This window comes from Ornithorhynchus anatinus, chromosome X1, assembly GCF_004115215.2.
Source record: "Ornithorhynchus anatinus isolate Pmale09 chromosome X1, mOrnAna1.pri.v4, whole genome shotgun sequence".
In the NCBI taxonomy this organism is placed as follows: domain Eukaryota; kingdom Metazoa; phylum Chordata; class Mammalia; order Monotremata; family Ornithorhynchidae; genus Ornithorhynchus; species Ornithorhynchus anatinus.
Genome location: NC_041749.1, coordinates 83,370,006 through 83,389,814, shown reverse-complemented (window position 1 = coordinate 83,389,814; position 19,809 = coordinate 83,370,006). Strand labels below are relative to the sequence as shown.

At 53.7% G+C, this 19,809-nt stretch overlaps 1 protein-coding gene across 4 annotated transcripts in view; it reads left to right on the top strand.

The window, feature by feature from the left end:
* SEMA3B (semaphorin 3B) overlaps positions 1-19,809 on the top strand; it is a 43,882-nt gene that overhangs the window by 8,380 nt on the left and 15,693 nt on the right. For 2 of the 4 annotated variants that reach the window (XM_029050195.2, XM_029050192.2), the window contains exon 1: positions 13,739-14,124. The exons of 1 other annotated variant lie outside the window; for it this stretch is intronic. The gene's annotated coding sequence lies outside the window, so the exon portion shown is untranslated. Of the gene's footprint in view, positions 1-11,533; positions 11,618-13,738; positions 14,125-19,809 lie in introns of those variants that run through there. One more of the 4 variants, XM_029050194.2, reaches the window with a different exon arrangement.

Genomic DNA, 19,809 nt, shown 5'->3' with positions numbered 1-19,809 from the left:
ATGTGCCCACCCAAATGTCCTCTCCTTTTCCAAAACTATTATCTCTATCTCAGAAACCCATAACCTTGGCATTATCTTCAACTCATCTCTCTCACTCAACCCACATCTTCAATCTATCACCAAATCCTGTCAGTTCTGTCTTCACAAAATTGCTAAAATCTGCCATTTCCTCTCCATCTAAACTGCTGCTAGCTGATCTTAATTCACATTGACTACTTCATCAGCCTCCTCACTGACCTCCCCACCTCCAGTCTCTCCCCACTCCAGTCCACACTTCACTCTGCTGCCTGAATTATTTTTCTTAAAAAAAAAAAAATTCACTCCACTTCTCCCCACTCCTCAAGATCTCCAGTGGTCGCCTATTCACCTCCACATCAAAGAGAAACTCCTTACTCTCGATTTTAAAAACACTCAGTCAGCTCTCTCCCTCCTTTCTTACCTCGCTGATTTCCTACTACAACCCAATCCACACACTTCACTCCTCTAATGCCAACTTATTTACTGTACCTCCATCTCGTCTATCTCGCCGCAATTCCTTTCCCACACCCTCCTTCTGGCCTGAAACTCCCTTCCCCTCCATATTACGACAGACCACTCCTCTCCCTATCTTCAAAGTCTTTCAAAAATCATATCTCCTTCAAGAGGCCTTAGCCAATTAAGCCCTCGGTTTCCCCAACTCCCTCTCCCTTCTCCATTGCCTCTGCACTTGTATCTGTACCCTTTAAGCACTTGATATTTGCCCTACCCTCAGCCCTACAGCACTTATATACATATCCATAATTTATATTAAGATCTGTCTCTCCCTCTAGACTGTAATAAACTCCTTTTGGACAGGGAATGTGTCTACCAACTCTGTTATATTGCACTCTCCCAAGCACTTAGTAAAGTGCTTTGTACACAGTAAACACTCAATAACACTAATAAAAATTATTGTATTTGGTAAGCGCTTACTATGGGCCAAGTACTGTTCTAAGCGCTAGGGTAGAGACAAGGTAATTAGGTTGTCTCATGTGGGGCTCACAGTCTTAATCCCCATTTTACAGATGACATAACTGAGACACAGAGAAGTTAAGTGATTTGCCCAAGGTCACAGAGCAGACGAGGCAGAGTCAGGATTAGAACCCATGTCCTCTGACTCCCAAGTCCGTGCTCTTGCCACTAGGCCATGCTGCCTCCCCAGTAAATACCACTGATTGAATGACTTGGAATTTGGGGGCTAGGGTTCTCCCAGACAGCCAAGATCTACTGCCCACGGACATGAGCCCCCTCAAGAAATAACAATAATAATTTTAAGTGCTGATTATGGGCTAAGCACTGGCGTAGATACAAGTTCATCAGGTTGGACACAGTCTCTGTCCCACATGGGCTCATAGTCTAAGGGGGAGGGACAACAGGCATCTTATCTCCATTGTTCAGTTGAGGAAACTGAGGCACAGAGAAGTTAAGTGACTTGCCCAAGATCACACAGAAGCTAAGTGACTCAGCCGGAATTAAAACCCAGGTCTTCTGACTCCCAGGCCTGCGCTCTTTCCAGTAGGCCATGCTGCTCCCCAGAGTGTCTGGGCCTACCTCAAGCCCGAGGGTTTGGGCAAAACCCCTGCCGTTCCTGAATCACCTGGGTCTGCCTCTTAATAATGCTACCAGATGGGAGAGTGGTGAGGCAGTGAGGACTGGGCAATGAGGCGAAGGAGGAGATGAGGGTAGGAAGGGGCCTAAAGGGACAGTGAGGAGCCCTGCCTCACATGGAAAATTTCAGAGATTAGAGGTATACATGGTGCAGTAGTTCTAGGGAGCTTGTGCCCCAGGAAACCAGGAGAGGACCGACTTAACCAGCTCCGCTCCCCTGTCTCTGGTGGTCTCTTGCTTCCACCTCCCCCAGCGAAGCTCACAGCAAGAGTCTATGGCAGGAGATGCAGGGGCAGTGTCCACTCACTCCCTTTCCCCACCAGTCCAGGTGCCCTCTGCCTCCCCCGTGCCCCCCGCCCCCAGCCAGGCCAGGGGAGTCACAAAGGGATTAAGAGTCAGTCGGGTGGCCTTGGGGCCATCCCCAGAGCTGGGTAATCCCGGCAGGAATGTGCCCGTGATGGCTGTGCTGGGGGCTGCCTTGCCTGGCCGTGGGGAGGGGCTCCAGGGAGACACCAGGCGAAGGAGAGCTGGTAGGGCTGGGGGTGGGGAGCTCTGTCCTGGCAGGCTGCCCCCGGTTTAACCTCCAGGGGCTGCACATTTCCACAGGGGAATTTAGCACTGAAGCAAACCACCCAGTGGAAGTTGAAGAGGCACCGCTTGTGCTGGTGTCCAGCAAAGCGGTCTGAGAGAGCACAGCCTGGCTTTTGCCATGGCCAGCTGCCGAGAGTCAGACTGTGCTGGTGGTTCATTCCCCTCGCCCCTACCCTGAAGAGGCCAAATGCTAAGGTGGGGAAAGAAAGAGTCTGAGCAACCCCCCACCCCCACCCCGGATGGTGACACACACTCACACTCACACTCTCTCTCTTGCTACCCCCACCCCCACCCCACCATAGGGCCCCATGCCAGCTCTACCCAGCTGACTATGTCCATCCTATAGGGAGCATCCTAGCAGGAGTAGGCAATTCCAGATATTTGTGAGGGAAAAGTGGTTGAGGGGAGATGGGCAGAAGATGGAATCCCTAAAAGTCGGATTCATGAGGTGTTGGGAGGAAGGGAGTGCGTGAAGGAGGGCAAAGCAGTGGGAAGAGCCTGGACTAGGGAGATTAATAAGCCAGACTGACCATGACCTCTGCCCACTGAGCTTATCTTCCCTCCCTAACCCTGTCCTTTCCCTGACTTTCCCATCACTGAGGATGGCACTACCATCTTTCCCGTCTCACAAGCCCACAACCTTGGTGTCATCCTTGACTCAGCTCTCATTCACCCCACACATCCAATCTGTCACCAAGACCTGCCGGTCTCACCTTCACAACATCGCCAAGATCCCCCCTTTCCTCTCCATCCAAACTGCGACCTTGTTGGTACAGACTCTTATCATATCCCAAGTGGATTACCGCATCAGCATCCTCTCTGATCTCCCAACCTTCTGTCTCTCCCTGCTTCAGTCTGTACTTCACTTTCCTGCCTGAATTATCTTTCTACAGAAAAGCTCTGGGCATGTCACCCCCCCCCCTCAAAAATCTCCAGTGGTTGCCTATCAACCTTCGCATGAAGCAAAAACTCCTCACCATTGGCTTCAAAGCTCTCTATCACCTGGCCCCCTCCTACCTCACCTTCCTTCTCTTCTTCTACAGCCCAGCCTGCACACTCCGTTCCTCTGCCACTAACCTCCTCACTGTGCCTCGTTCTCACCTGCCCCACCATCAACCCCTGGCCCATATCCTACCTCTGGCTGGAATGCCCTCCCTCCTCACGTCGGCCAAACTAGCTCTCTTCCCCCCTTCAAAGCCCTACTGAGATCTCACCTCCTCCAGGAGGCTTTCCCAGACTGAGCCCCCCCTTTCCTCTGCTCCTCCTTCCCTTCCCATCTCCCCTACTGCCTCCCTCTGCTCTACCTCTTTCCCCACCCCACAGCACCTGTATATATTTGTACATATTATTCTATTTATTTTATTAGTGATGTGTATATATCTATAATTTGGTTTATCTATTTTGGTGCTACTGATGCCTGTCTACTTGTTTTGTTTTGTTGTCTGTCTCCCCCTTCTAGACTGTGAGTCCATTGTTGGGTAGGAATTGTCTCTATTTCTTGCCGATTTGTATTTTCCAAGTGCTTAGTACAATGCTCTGCACACAGGAAGCGCTCAATAAATATGATTGAATGAATGGGACTAGGGCCCCCTCTGAGGGGGTGGACGATGAATGGAACAGGGGACACTAGGACAACCCGGGGTGTGGGGCAGGGCAGGTCATTCCAGGAAGGTGTGGGGATGGATATGAAGGAACAGCACCAAACTGGTGTGGGCTGGGTTGGATCTGGGAAAGGATCTTGAGGTCATGGTGGGTAAGATCCCTCAAATGCATTTTGGAGTCTCCACTGAGCCTGAAACCACAAAGGTGATAAGGTTGGCAGATATGAGTGGGAGGGGCTGGGGAGAGCATCTAGGCTACGAGTTTGTTTCCTGATTTCCTTTTTGGAAATGGCTCTACACTGGCACCCCAGAGGAGAAGGGTCCCCAATGGGGCTGGGGCTCCTGGGATAAAGCCCCTGAGCCTTGTTGGGTGGAGGTGGGGGACTCCCAAAATAGGGGTAATTGATCTTCTTGCCTAATCCAATGGCCGCTATTCCATCCTAATCCTTCTCCTCGCAGCTGCTTTTGACACTGTGGATGACTCCCATCTTCTGGACACATTATCCAACCTTGGCTTCACTGACACTGTCTTCTCCTGGTTCTCCTATCTCTCTGGCTGCTCATTCTCAATCTCTTTCACGGGCTCCTCCTCTGAGACTGTGAGCCCATTACTGGGCAGCGATTGTCTCTATATGTTGCCAAATTGTACATTCCAAGCGCTTAGTACAGTGCTCTGCACATAGTAAGCACTCAATAAATACTATTGAATGAATGAATGAATGACTCCCACCCCAAAAATGTGGGACTCCCTCAAAGCCCAGTTCTGGGGCCTCTTCTAGTCTCCATCTACCACCACTTGTCTGAGCCCTCTTTTCCCTTTCTTCAATTCCCTTCTGCATCACCCTGATTTGCTCCTTTTATTCATCCTCCCTCCCAGCTCCACAGCACTTATGTACATATCAGTAATTTGTTTATATTAATGTCTGTCTCCCCGTCTAGACTGTAAGTTCACTGTGAGCAGGGAATGTGTCTGTTATATTGTACTCTCCCAAGCACTAGTTCTCTCCCAAGCACTTAGTACATTGTTCTGCACAGGGTAAGTGCTCAATAAATACAGTTTACTGACTGGCTGACCCACTCCCTTGAACTCATTCACTCCCATGGCTTCAACTACCACCTCTATGCAGGTGATTCCCAAATCTACATCTCCAGCCCTGATCTCTCTCCCTCTCTGCAGTCTCGTATTTCCCCCTGCCTTCAGGACATCTCTACTTGGATGTCCTGCTGACGCTCAAATTTAACATGTCCAAAACTGAATTCTTCATCTGCCCACCCAAACCCTGTCCTCCCTGTGATTTTCCCATCACTGTAGACAGCACCACCATCCTTCCTGTCTCACAAGCCCATACCCTTGGCATTATCCTTGATTCCTTTCTCTTTCAACCCACATATTCAATCTATCACCAAATCCTCTCAATTCAGCCTTCACATTGCTAAAATCCCCCCTTTCCTCTCCCTCCAAACTGCTACCACATTAATACAAGCACTTATCCCACCTTGATTACTGCATCCGCCTCCTTGCTGACTTCCCTGCCTCCTGTTTCTCCCCACTTCCGTCCATACTTCACTCTGCTGCCTGGATCATTTTTCTACAAAACTGTTCAGTCCATGTCTCCCTACTTATCAAGAACCTCCAGTGGTTGCCCATCCTCCTCTGCATCAGACAGAAACTCCTTACCGTTTGGTTTAGAGCACTCAATCACCTGGTCCCCTCCTACCTTACCTCCCTGATTTCCTACTACAACTCAGCTCGCTCATTTCACTCCTCTAATGCCAACCTACTCGCTCTACCTCGATCTCGTCTATCTCACCGCCGACCCCTTGCCCATATCCTGCCTCTGGCCTGGAACACCCTCCCACTTCATATTTGACAGACCACCTCGCTCCCCTCCTTCAAAGCCATATTGAAAAAACATGTCTTCCAAGAGGCCTTCCCTAACTAAGTCCTCATTTCTTCTCCCATTCCCTTTTACGTCACCCTTGCACTTGGATTTGCACACTTTATTCACCCCTCCCTCATCTCCACAGCACTTATGTACATATCTGTATTTTATTTATGATGATGTTGATGATAATGGTACTTGGTAAGCGCTTACTATATGCCAAGGACTTTTCTAAATGCTGGGGTAGATACAAGTTAATCAGGTTGGACACAGTCCCTGTTCCACATGGGGCTCACACTCTTAATCCCCATTTTACAGATGAGGTAACTGAGGCCCAAATAAGTGAAGTAACTGGCCCAAGGTCACACAGCAGACAAGTGACAGAGCCAGGATTAGAACCCAGGTCCTTTGGAATTCCCAGGTCCATGCTCTATCTACTAAGCCACGCTGCTTATATTATGTCTCCCCATCTAAACTGTAAGCTCGCTGTGTGCAGGAAACGTGTCTACCAACTCTATTATAGTGTACTCTTCTGAGCACTTAGTACAGTGCTCTGCACAAAGTAAACACTCAATAGATATGATTGATTAAGCCCAGGCCAGTCCAGGGACAGGGGAAAAGTCATGGAGATGTGTATTGGAGAAAGAAACATCAGCTGATGATGAACAGTGGCCCCCACTGACTGGGGAAAAAGGCCTCTGGATTTTAGAAAGCAGTGTCAATCTGGGCACAGGGATGGGCACAGCGTCTCTCTGCTTGGTGTGCATGGGAAGGGTTTAGAGGGGTGGGATTGAGGGGTTCTGTGTGGTTTGCATGTGGACGTGTGTGTGTGCCTGAGGATATGTGTGCACTAGTATGCCACTACTATTATGACTTGATCAGTCAGCATTCCCAGTCCACAGGATCTTGGTCTGGGAGGTGAGGAGGGCAAAGAGAGATTAACTCTTTAGAGGCTGGGCTTGGAAAAGGGATTCAGTAGTGGATCTGGAATCAGGCAGTCAGGGCTTGGGTCAAAGCCTTGGTAAAAAGATTGAGGATGGGGAAGGACTGAGACCTGGTTGGGTCTCTTCCTCTTCCTGGTCCTCAGTTTCCCTATCTATAGAGTGGGGCTAGAGCATTATGTTTGGCAAAGAGTTAATCTGGACATCAGGAGTGGACTCATCACCTGCCTCCGCGCACCCCACCCCCACCCCCCGCCCCCTGAGAAGAAAGCAAACAGAAGGGGAAATCAAGGCCTCCTCAAAGGCTCTGGCCACAGCCATGGGATTACCTGCCTGATCTGGATTGGTCAGGATGCCTGACTTCTCTGCCAGGTCCTGCTGCTTCATTCTGAGAGACCTCCTCCCCCTCAGTTTCTTCTAGGATCTTCACCGCTCCCCTCCCCTGTGGCCTGTGTATGTGCATGGAGGACCAAGTCGACCCAAAGAGAACTGGTGTGGAAAGGGTTAAGAGTTGCCTTGAATGCCAGAGATGCCCAGGGAATGGGGTGGGAGCTGGTGCTGGGTGATCTGCTTCATCTGTCTCCAGCTGGCTAGTGACCTTTTCTCCCCTAGCCAGCTCCTCCCCCTCCCCAGGCCTTCTGGTCCCAGGCTCTGATCTCACACCCCCAAGCCCTGACCCCCCTCAGCCTCTTGCCCTCGGACCCTGCCTCCCACCTCTCTAACTCTCCCACTCCCAGCCCTAGGCCCAACCTACTTCAGACTTGTCAGGAAGGGACGGTGAACGAGATGACACAGAGGTTACTTTGTCATTGGGGTGTTCCTCTCTTCCAAGATCACGGGGTAGAGTGCCAGCCAAATCTCCGAGATTTGTGAGACTTCCTCCCTTGTCTCTCCTCCCTGCTCCTACCTTAGTATCTGCTTCCCCCTCCCCAATACCCCTGGTAAGGACACTTACCGGTCCCCTTTGGCCCCAACCTGTGGAACCCAGACCCTCTGGTGGTACTGCCCAGAGCCTAGCCTGATGCCCTCTCGTTGGCCTTTGATCTCTTATCTGGATGAGTGGAGGGGGATATAGACAACAGAGGATCCAGGGAGGAGAGGGGTGACGAGGGAACCAGTTGGATTTTCCACCTGAAACGCTGGTTCCAGGAACCCAGCTCCTGTCAGCTGCCTGGGAAAGGAGATGAGCTGTGAGAGTTGAGTGGCCTGGCCCAGTCTTTCCTCCCAACCATGCACTTGTTTTCCTGCGCCTGGCAGGCCCCCTCCCTGCCCAGATGGAGAAAACAGGAGTTGAAGAAGAAGTTGTGATGTGGCTGGTGCTCCCCCCGGGGCTGACCTCACCCTGGGAGGAATGTGCAGGAGCTGGGCTGCCAAGAGGCGGGGACCCTATCAAGTGGGGGTATGGGCTGAGCTGCTGCTCACTGCTTTCCCCAGGCACTGTCATTAGTGGCACCTTCCCTCCCTCTTTCCTCTTCTTCTCCCTCCCTCCCTCCTTCCTTTCCTCATCAGCACCTCCACCACAGCCCTGGCCCTGGCCACCCTATCCTCAGCCTGTTCCTGAGCCCCAGACCCCACCAGCTTTCTGTCCCAGAACTGATTGTCTTCTCTGGTCCCACCGCTCATTGCACTGGTCACGGCCCCCTGATCCCCCTCCCCACCCTCACTCCTCTTCCCTGGATTCCCTCCTGCCTGTTTCTGCAGAGCCAGAAAACCCCAGAAGTGGACAGGGCTAAGAGATTGATATTGGTCCAGGAGTTGATGGCAGGGGGGTAGGGAGGGAGGGCTGGATCCTATCTGTCCCCAGGGATTACGGTGGGAGGGAGAAGGCCAGCTCCTCCCCAGTAAACCAGAAAAATTTCAGTAATAATAATGTTGGTATTAGTTAAGCGCATACTATGTGCAGAGCACTGTTCTAAGTGCTGGGGTAGATACAGGGTAATCAGGTTGTCCCACGTGGGGCTCACAGTCTTAATCCCCATTTTACAGATGAGGTAACTGAGGCACAGAGAAGTTAAGTGACTTGCCCACAGTCACACAGCTGACAAGTGGCAGAGCCGGGATAGCCATCTGACAGGAAGAATATGGAGGTGGGAAAGTTTGAGACAGATTCCCCAACTCTTCCCCCTGTCATTGTTCCCCCCTAACCCCACTAAACCAGGATCTGAGAGGGATCTGGGACCCCGATGGAACTTAGGGGGAGCCTGGGTTAGGAGAGACCACTGGGGACAGTTGTGTCAGCTAGGCTGAGAGCACAGCGTTTCTCTCTCCCCTCTGGGAGTTGCAAGCTCCAGGAGGAAAGGGAAACTCCAGACTAAGAAGGGAGAGCAGCTTTGAGCGGAGGCCCAGAGCCCCCTAAGAGACTGATTCTCTGCAAGGGGCTATGAGCCTCTTGCATCCTGAGAGTAAGGATGGGGCAGCAGAGGAAAATGAAGGGAAATATCTTTCCTTTTGGGGAGGGGGGCACTTGGGAAAGTATTTGCCCCTCTATGGGAAGCCTCCCCAGACATTTTACCTATAGTCTTCTTCCCTGGGTCCTCCTCTAGCCTTTTCTCCCAAAATATGGTACCTCATCTTCCAATCCCAGGCCCCATCACTGCCCACTTCTCACCAACAAACTCCATCTCCAGTCCCACCCACCTACACTCCACAAAACCTAGAGCCCAATCCAGAGACCACTTTACCTCCACCCCAAGATCTACCTCTATCATTGAATGGTTCTCTGTCCCCAGGGGTCATTGTCCCAATTTCAGGATCTGTCTCTTCTCAGAAGGCTCTGGGTGGGGTCTGGGGTGCCCCAGGAGAGGGAGGCCATGGAACCGCTGACCTTAATGGCTAAAGCAGGTGTCTGCTGGAGGCAGCCTCACATTCCTGAGGCTGGGCAAGCCTACATGTGGTTGGAATGAGCCACGAGCCTGCCCTGCCCAGCCCTGCCACTTCCCTGTCATCTCAGCCCTCTCAGATGCAGCATCCTCATAATAAGAAGAGCTCAGGCAGAGGCAGGAGGTGCCTGCTTCACCTGCCTTACCCTGTGCCCAGCTCAGCCAAACCCCTACTGCCTCAAGGACCTTTCAGAGCAATGCCCACTCCGTGTGGAAAGGGAATGGGGGGGGGGTGGAATATTAGAAATGATAACAAAGATGCCCAGGGGCCTTTGTGTGTCTGGTGGGAGCAAATAGGGGCCAAGTGGGATGGGTGGTACTCAAGGGCTGTGGTGCAGGAAAGCAAAGGTACCCTGAGGCTGTTGCCCTGGGATTTGGAAGGGGGTGGGGGGAAGCGTATGGAGGAGGAGCAGTATGGCATAGTGGCTAGAGCACTGGCCTGGGAGTCAGAAGGTCATGGGTTCTAATCCCAGCTCCGCCACTCGTCTGATGTGTGCCCTTGGGCAAGCCACTTTGCCTCTCTGTGCCTCAGTGACCTCATCTGTAAAATAGGGATGAAGACTGTGAGCCCTCTGCGGGACAGGGACTGTATCCAACCCAATTTGCTTGTATCTACCCCGGCTCTTAGTACAGTGCCTGGCACATAGTAAGCGCTTAACAAAAGATCATAATTATATTATTAATTATTATGGTGATCTGGGGAAAGATGTCCAGGCTGAGGTGCCCTGAATAACTCACCCCTTTCCCCAGCGGGCTAACCCTGCCCAGTCATCCCTGGCTGAGAAGGGCTGGGACTCATTATGCCCATTGTACAGAGGATAAACTGAGGCCCAGCACAAGAATCTGCATAGTCAGGCAGTGGGAGAAGGGTAAAGCTGGGACCCAAATCCAGGAGTCCGTCCTCCCATTCCAGGACTGATCCCTAAATGGGGTTTGCCAGAGTTCAGGTCTGTGTGTGGGCACATGCATGCGCCAGTCCTGTCGATACAGTTTCAACTGACAGGGCACCCCATGGGTCAGAGGTCAGGTCAGAGGACTGGGTTCTAATCCCAGCTCTGCCACTTGTCTGCTGTGGGACCGTGGGCAAGTTACTTAACTTCTCTGTCCTTCAGTTTCCTCAACTAGAATGGGGATTCAATACCTGTTCTCCCGCCTTCATAGACTGTGAGCCCCATGTGGGACAGGGAGAGTAATTGTCGGATATGAGGAGGGAATAGTCAGTCAATCATATTTATTGAACGCTTACTGTGTGCAGAGCACTGTCCTAAGTACTTGGGAGAGTACAGTATAACGATATAACAGACACGTTACCTGCCCACAGTGAGCTTACAGTCTAGAATAGGTATATAAACACAAGGCCCCAGGATAGATATAAAGAAATGCATAGGTGCGAGAGGCAGCTGAATGGATAAGATTTGGGGTGCTGATAATAAGTCCAGGAAGGCTTGTTGGAGGAGGTGGAATATTAGTGGGAGCTTTAAAGATGGAGGGGGGAGGGAGTTCCAGGCTCTGGGAACAGTGGGAGCAAGAGGCACTTGAGTTGAGAGTGGATCCTTCACCCCCTCTGGAGAGGTTGGAGTCGCAGCTTCATATTAATGTCCATCTCCCCCTCTAGGCTGTAAGCTTTTTGTGGGCAGGGAACGTGTCTGGTAATTATGTTGTAGTATGCTCTCCCAAGCGCTTAGTACAGTGCTCTGTACATAGTAAGCGCTCGATAAATATCCTTGATTGATTGAGCTCCAGCCAAAGACTTGGAAAGAGGAGAGTATGTGCAGCTCTGCATTCTCCAAGGAACAGGGAGCCCCACCCTGAGGAGGAGCCCCTGGCCCTGGGAATTCCAGTCTGACCTTGGGGAGCGAGCCTCTGGGGGAAGGAGGGAGAGCGAGAGAGACCTTCGGCCAGGCCGCTGCAGCCTAAACATCCCCTGGCCAGGAGCCACCCTCCTGGCCCCTGGGCTCCTTCCCCCTTTCTCCTCCTCTGGGGCAAAAAGAGCCTTCCCCCATCCTGACCCAGTGAGCTGGAGCCTGTCCTATGGGCTGGGAGATGGACTTGTATTGAGAAGCAATGTTTGGAGCAGGCTGTGGAAGACCTAGAAGGTAAAGGGGGAATCGGAGGCAAAAAGCACAAGCCCACACCCTGGTAGGGTCTTTGGACTGGGGACTGAGTCCAGGACTAAACTCTGAAGCTACAGAAATGGAGGAAACTAGGGGGGTCAGGCTGTTGGTGGTAGTGGTGGCTCCACCTCCAATGAAACGAAGGCACTGCCCTTATCTGCTTTGAGTCATCATCCCTGAACCCAAGCCACCTGGCCCCCCAAGATGAGAATTGTCCAGTTCATCTTTCTGAGGGCTGGGGCCCCTCATGGAAGCCCCTGTCCCCTTCCTGACACTTCTGGAAGGGTTGCGTGTCCAGGGGCATGGAACCCTAAGCGCCAGGAGCAGTAGTCACTACCCCTGGGAGTAGAGGTCTTGGGCTGGGGGGTTGAGGGGGGATGGTTGAGGGAGTGGACAGCACTTGCTGATCTTGGCAGCTCACAGTGGAAAACTGGAAACAGTCAAAGAATTTTGTTTGTGTGGGGCTGGATGGGGGCCCGCAGTTGCAAGACAGCTGAGCGGAGGGAGAGGAAGGACCGTGTAGGGACAGCTGTCTGTATGCACTCATGCATGTGCACACACACAACCCTCTTACCACTGAAAACTGGGTTAAGAATTGCCTTCCAGGGATTACCTTCCCTTTCCCTCCTCCTCTCCGTCACACACTCTGTGCCCCTTTCCTGAGTCAAACCATCTCCGCCTAGGGATTTTAAGCAAGGTTAGGCTCCTGCCACACCTGCCCAACCATGTGAGAATTACACACTTGCCTGACACTTGCGGACTTCCCTTCCTCCTCCCCGCCCCCCCCCCCCCCCGCCCCAACCAACTTCACAAACCCCTCATAGGAGTAAAGGCATTTATTGAGTACTCCCTGTGTGCAGTGCACTGTACTAAGCTCTTGGGAAAGTACACTTCGGCGAGGTGTTCCCTGCTCACAAGGCACTTACTCCCTTTCCCTGCCCACCAGCCCATTCCAGTAGATTTCCAGAGCCGGGACAAGACTACTATTCTTATCTCCCTTGTGACTGACATGGAAACTGTCAAAGGGCAATCCCTTTCCCACCCAGCCCCTCCAAGAGAGTTAGGATGCCAGTCCAGAAGGAAGACCCTGACATCTCTCCTCCCCTTTGGCATTCTTCCCATGGCACAGATCAGAGTCCAGCCACTAAAGGATGAAGCTCAGGCTGGCACAGTCACCGTCCTGTGGATCTTGAGTGTACTGAATTAGGGGTTAACAAGGTCACCCCACTCCTGGGGTTATTCCAGGTCAGGAGGAGGCTGAAACAGGGTGAGCAGGAGATCCAGCTTTGCATCAGTTAAGTCCACTGTGTTGGGGAACCAGCTCAGGCACCATATAGGGTGTCCCTGCCTCACCCCTACAAGAACCCCAGCCCTCCTTGACACAGAGAATCATGTCCAGATGTGATGCCTTGGGCTGGGCCAGAGCAAGAGACTGGGGCCAGCGCAGGAGACGGGGATGGGCCAAAGGGAGAGAGAAGTAAAGAAGGTTTAGCGCCTTAAATTCCTCTTGGAGAAATTTCTCTCTGCCCCTCCGCTCTTCCACGGGTCTGGTTAGGGCTGGGATAGTGGGTAATCCTATGGGTGAACTGTAACCCAGTTTGAGTGTTTTATTATATGTGGTTCTAACTGTGTATCTAAAAGTCAGTATCTGACCACAGATCACCTCGCCCCATCTCACGCTCCAGCTTTGGCTGAAGCGAGATAGAGAGAACGAAGGCAGCAGGGACAGAGAAACTTTGGCAGAGCAGCTGGACTTTGCAAAGACTCCTCCTTTTTGTGTGTGGAAATGTTAGTGTGCCACGATAATGTAACGTATTATTACTTACCCATGTAATCGAATGTGTTGGTTGATGCGTGTCTGTCCTTGCCCCTCGCCACCCCCCATCCCCGAGCAAGACCCCCCCCACCCCCCCGCCCAAACACACACACACACACACACACACACACACACACAACTCCACCGCTCAGGGTCTCCCCGGGCTTCGGGGCCGCGTGGCTCGCGCTTCGGGCGGGATTTTGCTCCCGGCCCCTCCGCCCCGATCCCTCCCCCTTCCGTCCCCTCCCCTGCCCTGCCCTGCCCCGCGCTGCCCTTCCCGCCTCCCTCTCCCGGCTCTCTGCCGCCTACCCCGGCGGACTGCGCCGAGATCAGCGGAGCCAAAGAGAGGAGGGGGAGGGCAGGGGAGGAGAGCTCGGGGCTGCTGTGACCGAAGCCAGGGAGGGTGAGGTGGGCGGGGTGGACGGAGGGAGGAAGCAGGAGGTTCCGGCAACATCTGGCAGCGGTGAAATCCAGCTGTGCGTACCCGGAGGCGCCCGGAGCTGAGTTCGTGGCAGCGGCGACTCTCCACTCGGGTGGCGCCTGCCTGGCATCCCGCTCCTAGGGCCGGAGGAGTCGCCGGGTCCGGGAACTCCCCCACCCCTTCCCCGCCCCCACTGCTCTCGGCGGCTGGACCGGGTCCTGGGGGGTCCTCCCCCACCAGGAACCACACCAGGTGAGGGGAGGGGTGGGGGCGAGGATATTGTGAGAGTCCTGGCTCCCGAGAGGTTTGGCCGTAGGGGCGTCGGAGGGAGAATTGGGGGGGGGGGGGCTTGGAGATCCTCGGAGACGGGCTCCCCTCATCTACCTCAAACCCCTTCAGTTCGTCCCGGGCGCCCGGTTCGAGGCTTCTGCTGTGGGTACCACGCCTTGGGGATCCAGTTTTTAATTTTGTTTCGGGTTGTTTTTTTGTTTTCTGGGGGGTGGAGGGTAGGAGGCGTGGGAAGAGGCTGCGGATGTCCTCGAAGAGTACTAACGGCATTCGCCTCTTTCCTGGGCTCCCGGAAGGAGTGTCGGTGCTAGACGTCCTGCCCCAGCGACCTTAGTTTCCCCAAGGCCGGGTGAGCCGGTCAGTGTCGCAGGGAGTGGATAGGGGTGACACCTGCGGCCGTCCTACTTTGGTCGGGAGAACGACCTGAGCGAGGGGCGGGCCCTCTGGACTGGCATCAGGGCGAGCGGGCGCCCAGGAATGGGCCCGTCTGCAGTGGGGTCAGGCACCCTGCTCCAGCGGATCCCTTCCCGACCCGGACGACTGTGCGGCGGGAGGGAAGGAGGAGGTTAGCGAGAGGAACGAGAACGGAAAGGGTCCTGGGCCCCAAAGTCCTCCCTCCCAGCCACCCCGCTGTCAGGGGAAACTGAGACCAGGCGACCCGAATCACCCGGGGCCTTTAACGGCTGCCCGTCGGTCTCCCTCCCGTCGCCAGGGTGACCGGCGGGTGACCCAGCCGAGGCAGAGGACGGGAGGGTCGGGGCTTTCCTCCCTTTCGCTGTCACTCGATTGGGTCAACGGGCCCCGGGGCCCGGCTTGGTCGTTAAAAGAGCCCGCCCGGGAGAGGCGGGCAGAGGGGCCAGGGACCGCTGCAGTCCCCGGGACTCGAGGCTGGGACAGCCGTTTGTCCCATGGGGACCTTGAGGGCCGGCGGGGGACAGCGGAGGGAGGGAGGGAGCTCGGGGCCCGCAAGCTGAAGAGCAGGGCAGCCACCTGCAGTTGGGAGAAAAACCAGCCGGAGCGGGGCCGGTTTACTAGAGTAGCGGGAGAAGTGCCGGCCCTTGAGAGCAGGACACTCAACCGGCCTAGAGTCTTCTCTTTCCAGAGCCTGGGAGCTCCGTCGCTTTCGCCTTCCAGCACTGGCAAGGACCTACCTCGCCTGCCACCGCCTAAAATCTAATCGGAGGCTTTGTCCTCAGCCAGGGGTCGAGATTAGCTCTCCCTCACCTAAACCGGCGGCAGGGAAGAGCTGCTGGCACCGAGAGGAAGGAGGCTTCCACCGCGGAGCTTGGCCCATCCTCCGTGCCTCATTCCCGAAATCCAGAGCGGTCCATTCTGGGAAGTGGAGCACTCCCGGGAGAGTGACGTTTTGAAGGGAATGGGATTCCAAGAGGCGGTGGTGTTCTGGGGAGCGAGGAAGCATAATAATGATAATAATGGCATTTAAGTGCTTATTATGTGCCGAGCTCTGTGCTAAGCACTGGGGTAGATACGAGGTGATCGGATGAGGTGATTACCCCACTGCAGAGCCACGTGGGGCTCACAGTCTTCATCCCCGTTTTACAGATGAGGTGACGGAGGCACTCCGGGTCACACAGCAGAAACTTGGCGGAGCTGGGATTAGAACCCATGTCCTCTGACTCCCAAGCCCGTGCTCTTTCCACTAAACCATGCTGCTTGGGCAATCTGGGGAGCCTGGTTTTGGAGGCCTGCAGCATCTCACCCCTTTAGGGGCAGGAGGGCCACAGAGCTAAGTCTCGGCAGGGCCGGGGATACGTATGCAGTAACGGGAAGGGTTTCTTCGGGTCCTGACACTGGAGGAGATGGGGTGGGGAGGTGATACCTTGTAACATTGCCTCTATGCCAATACCAGCTGGGCACAAGGAAGATGGGTGATACCAGAGGAAGGACATGGCCCCCGGAGCATTCAGGAGGCACACCTGGAGCAACCCTGACTAACCCCATGTCCCATGAGGCCCATGGGTAGGATGCATCCCGATGGCCCTCGCAGATACCAGACAGCCAGGAACATGTGGCACTGTGCGCATTACAGCAGGCACACGTTACACCGCGCACGTAGCATCCGATAATGATGCCGAACAGAGGCCGAGGCCAGCCAAACCTAGAGCATTACTCCTGGAAGAATCCCAACTCTCCTCCTTGCTCCAGAGCCTTTACGTTCCCCTCTCAGACCGTGAATGTAGATGCAACTTCTGAGCCACAGAACCGGGCCACGGGATCCAAGGTGGAGGGAGGCTTGGCACTACTGGACAGAATGGCATCCAGTGCTGTATCTGGACCAGACAGGGGAGGGACGTGGCTCAGTGGAAAGAGCCCGGGCTTTGGAGTCAGAGGTCATGGGTTCGAATCCCAGCTCTGCCACTTGTCAGCTGTGTGACTGTGGGCAAGTCACTTAACTTCTCTGTGCCTCAGTTACCTCATCTGTAAAAGGGGGACTAACTGTGAGCCTCACGTGAGACAACCTGATTACCCTGTATCTACCCCAGCGCTTAGAACAGCGTTCTGTGCATAGTAAGTGCTCAACAAATATCAACATTATTATTATTATTATTCTCTGTGCCTCAGTTACCTCATCTGTAAAATGGGGATTAAAACTGTGAGCCCCACGTGGGACAACCTGATCACCTGGTATCTCCCCCAGCACTTAGAACAGTGCTTTGCACATAGTAAGCACTTAACAAATACCAACATTATTAGAGAAGCAGCATGGCTCATTGGAAAGAGCCCGGGCTTGGGAGTCAGAGGTCATGGGTTCTAATCCCGGATCCTCCGCTTGCCAGCTGTGTGACTGTGGGCAAGTCACTTCACTTCTCTTTGCCTCAATTACCTCATCTGTAAAATGGGGATTAAGACTATGAGCCTCACGTGGAACAACCTGATTACCCTGTATCTACTCCAGCACTTAGAACAGTGCTCTGCACATAGTAAGTGCTTAACAAATACCAACATTATTATTATTATTATTATTACCATTAAACCTGGGCAAATGGCCACCCTAGCAGTCATGTCAGTCCCAGTAGCAAACAATCCCCCATGCCTTCAGGGACTAAGAAGAGGGCAATCTAAGAGGAGATGAGGGACAGAGCTGCCCCAAGCAAAAAAATGCTGCAGACAGACAGACAGAGGCTGCAGATGTAAGCCCAAGAGTGAGTGACTAGTATGTGGAAGGGAGTAGGTGTGAGGAGGGGGGAAATTAGAGTAAAGGATTATGTAGAGAACAATATTAGGGAGTTGGTGGGTGTGGAAAACCAGGGGAGGGTGCAATGTAGGGGAAGATGGGAGGGGAAGGAACTGTGTGTGCAGGGAAGAGTATGGGAGGACTGTGGCAGGGAATCTGTGGGAGCCAATGTGAGATGAGAACATTGTGGCCTGCGTAGATACAATGTAGCCGGAAAGGTGTAGAGGGGACAGTGTTGCAGAACTGGGGCAGGGAGGGTGGTGGAGGGGGATCCTGTGGCCTTGGCAGCAGTATCTTTATTCCCAAACAATCTGAGCTCATGCTGGGCTCCACCCTTTGTGGGCTGTTATCACCCTGGGAACTGAAAGGATCTCCAAAAATCCTGTGGGTCCATCCCTCCATCCCCAGCTGCCAAACTCTCCCAGCCAGGCCAAGGAATTCTCGGACTTTGGAAACTTTGTGGCTCCTTGGGGCCTGCGAGTTCCAGGGCAGGAGAGGGAAGAGGGGCAAGGTGTTCTAGATTGAATAACATCTCTGCCCACTCAGCCCTTTAGGGGCAGGAGGGCCACAGAGCTAAGTCTCGGCAGGGCCAGGGATACAGTATGCAGTATGTAGTAACAGGAAGGGTTTCTTTGGGTCCTGACATTGGAGGAGCTGGGGTGGGAAGGTGATACCTTTTAACATTTGGCTTGCCCTCCTCACTCACAGGATGCTGGGTAGAATCAGGCCTGGCCGAAGTGAGGCCCACACATATGGGACTGGTAACTTCCCCCAAATAGGGGACTTTCTGCCCAGGACCGAAGAGATCATGGGGTCAGAGGGGACAATGCCAGTCTCCCAGTTGGGGCCCAAACAACCTTGGTCCAGGTGCTTGCTGGTGTCCCCTTGCAGGGATGGGAGTCACAGGTTCTCAGTTCTCTGGTCAGAGTGTCCTAAAGAGGGATCATGCTCTGGTATGGCATTGCCTACCACTGGCATGTCATGGAAAGTAGCATAGTATTGTGACAGGGATCCTTAGCAGAGGACACACCATGTGGGGGCTTGCCATCCTGGCAGAACCTCGGCTCCACAGGGTGTAATGGAGATTGAGAGGATGTCCTGAGGTGAGGCTAATGATAATAATGATATTTGTTAAGCGCTTACTATGTGCCAAGCACTGTTCTAAGCACTGGGGTAGATCCAACATAATCTGGTTGTCCCACGTGGGGCTCACAGTCTTAATCCCCATTTTACAGCTAAGGTAACTGAGGCACAGGGAAGTTAAGTGACTGGCCCAAGGTCACACAGCTGATAAGTGGCGGAGCCGGGATTAGAACCCACGACCTCTGACTCCCAAGCCTGGGCTCTTGCCACTAAGCCACACTGCTTCTCCAGTGAAATGGGGGGATGGCCCGTGGCCCAGGACAGGGATGACTGAATGGAAGCACCACCTCCCCTCGTTCTGCCACAGGTGTTGGCCATGCCCAGAACTAGATTGGGTCTGTGGGTTCCTTCTTTGCTTGTGTCCTGAGGTTGTGGGCCCCAACCCTCCATTAGAGACAAGGGAGATAGGAGAGAGGAAAAGGTAGAGGAAAGGCTGACCCAGCAAGGAGCTGGAAATAGAACCCAGGAGTTTAGGCTCTCAGTCTTTTGTGCTGACTCTGTCCTGCCCATGGATCTAAATAGTTCCCTCTGACCCCATAGCCCACCCTTGCCCCCAACTCCACCCCATACCCCCACTGACAACTTACTCATATTCTGTACAAACCCTTGATCCAGGGTCAGGTTTGCTCTCTGCCTAGATTGGTGGAGTGTATGTAGGGTGGAGGGGAGGTCCAGAGCCCCGGGCAAATCCGCCTTTCTCCCCAGGCTCACCTCTGAGCTAGAGACAGAGGCATCAGGTCCCTTCGTTTCCCTCACAAGCCCCTTGGGGCCTCTCTGGCCTCCCCCTGGCCTGGTTACTTCAGGAAAGTGACATCAGGGAATAATTACCCAACAAACTTGAAAATACCCACTCACTGTGGGTCAGTACTGTTATGCTGAACAAGGAACAAAGAATGCTGATTTCATTTATTTTATGGCTTGAGTACCTCCTGGGCTTTAAGCCTGTTTGTGCCACCCTCGCTCCGCCCCCGCCCCCCGCCCTGTCCCCAAACCTTGGGGATATCAGACCAGAGCCTGGGAGGACCCGTTTTTAGGGCCCAGGAGCCAAGGGCGGGCCAGCCAGGGTGGTCTAGGCAACATGCTGAGAAGAGGGGCAAGGGGTGGGGAACCTCGCTGCAAGCCGAGAGCTGTGGAAACTCTGGCACCATCCTAAATCAGGATCCCATGATATCCTTAGGCTTTTGCCTCCTTTTCCCTAAACTCAAACCCCCAGAATCCCTTGCTCTGCCCCCTGCCAACCCTGGCTCCCCAGGATGTCCAGAGAATTAGTCCAGATCACAGAGGTCCCAGTGGTAGGGTCAGGAAGGGAG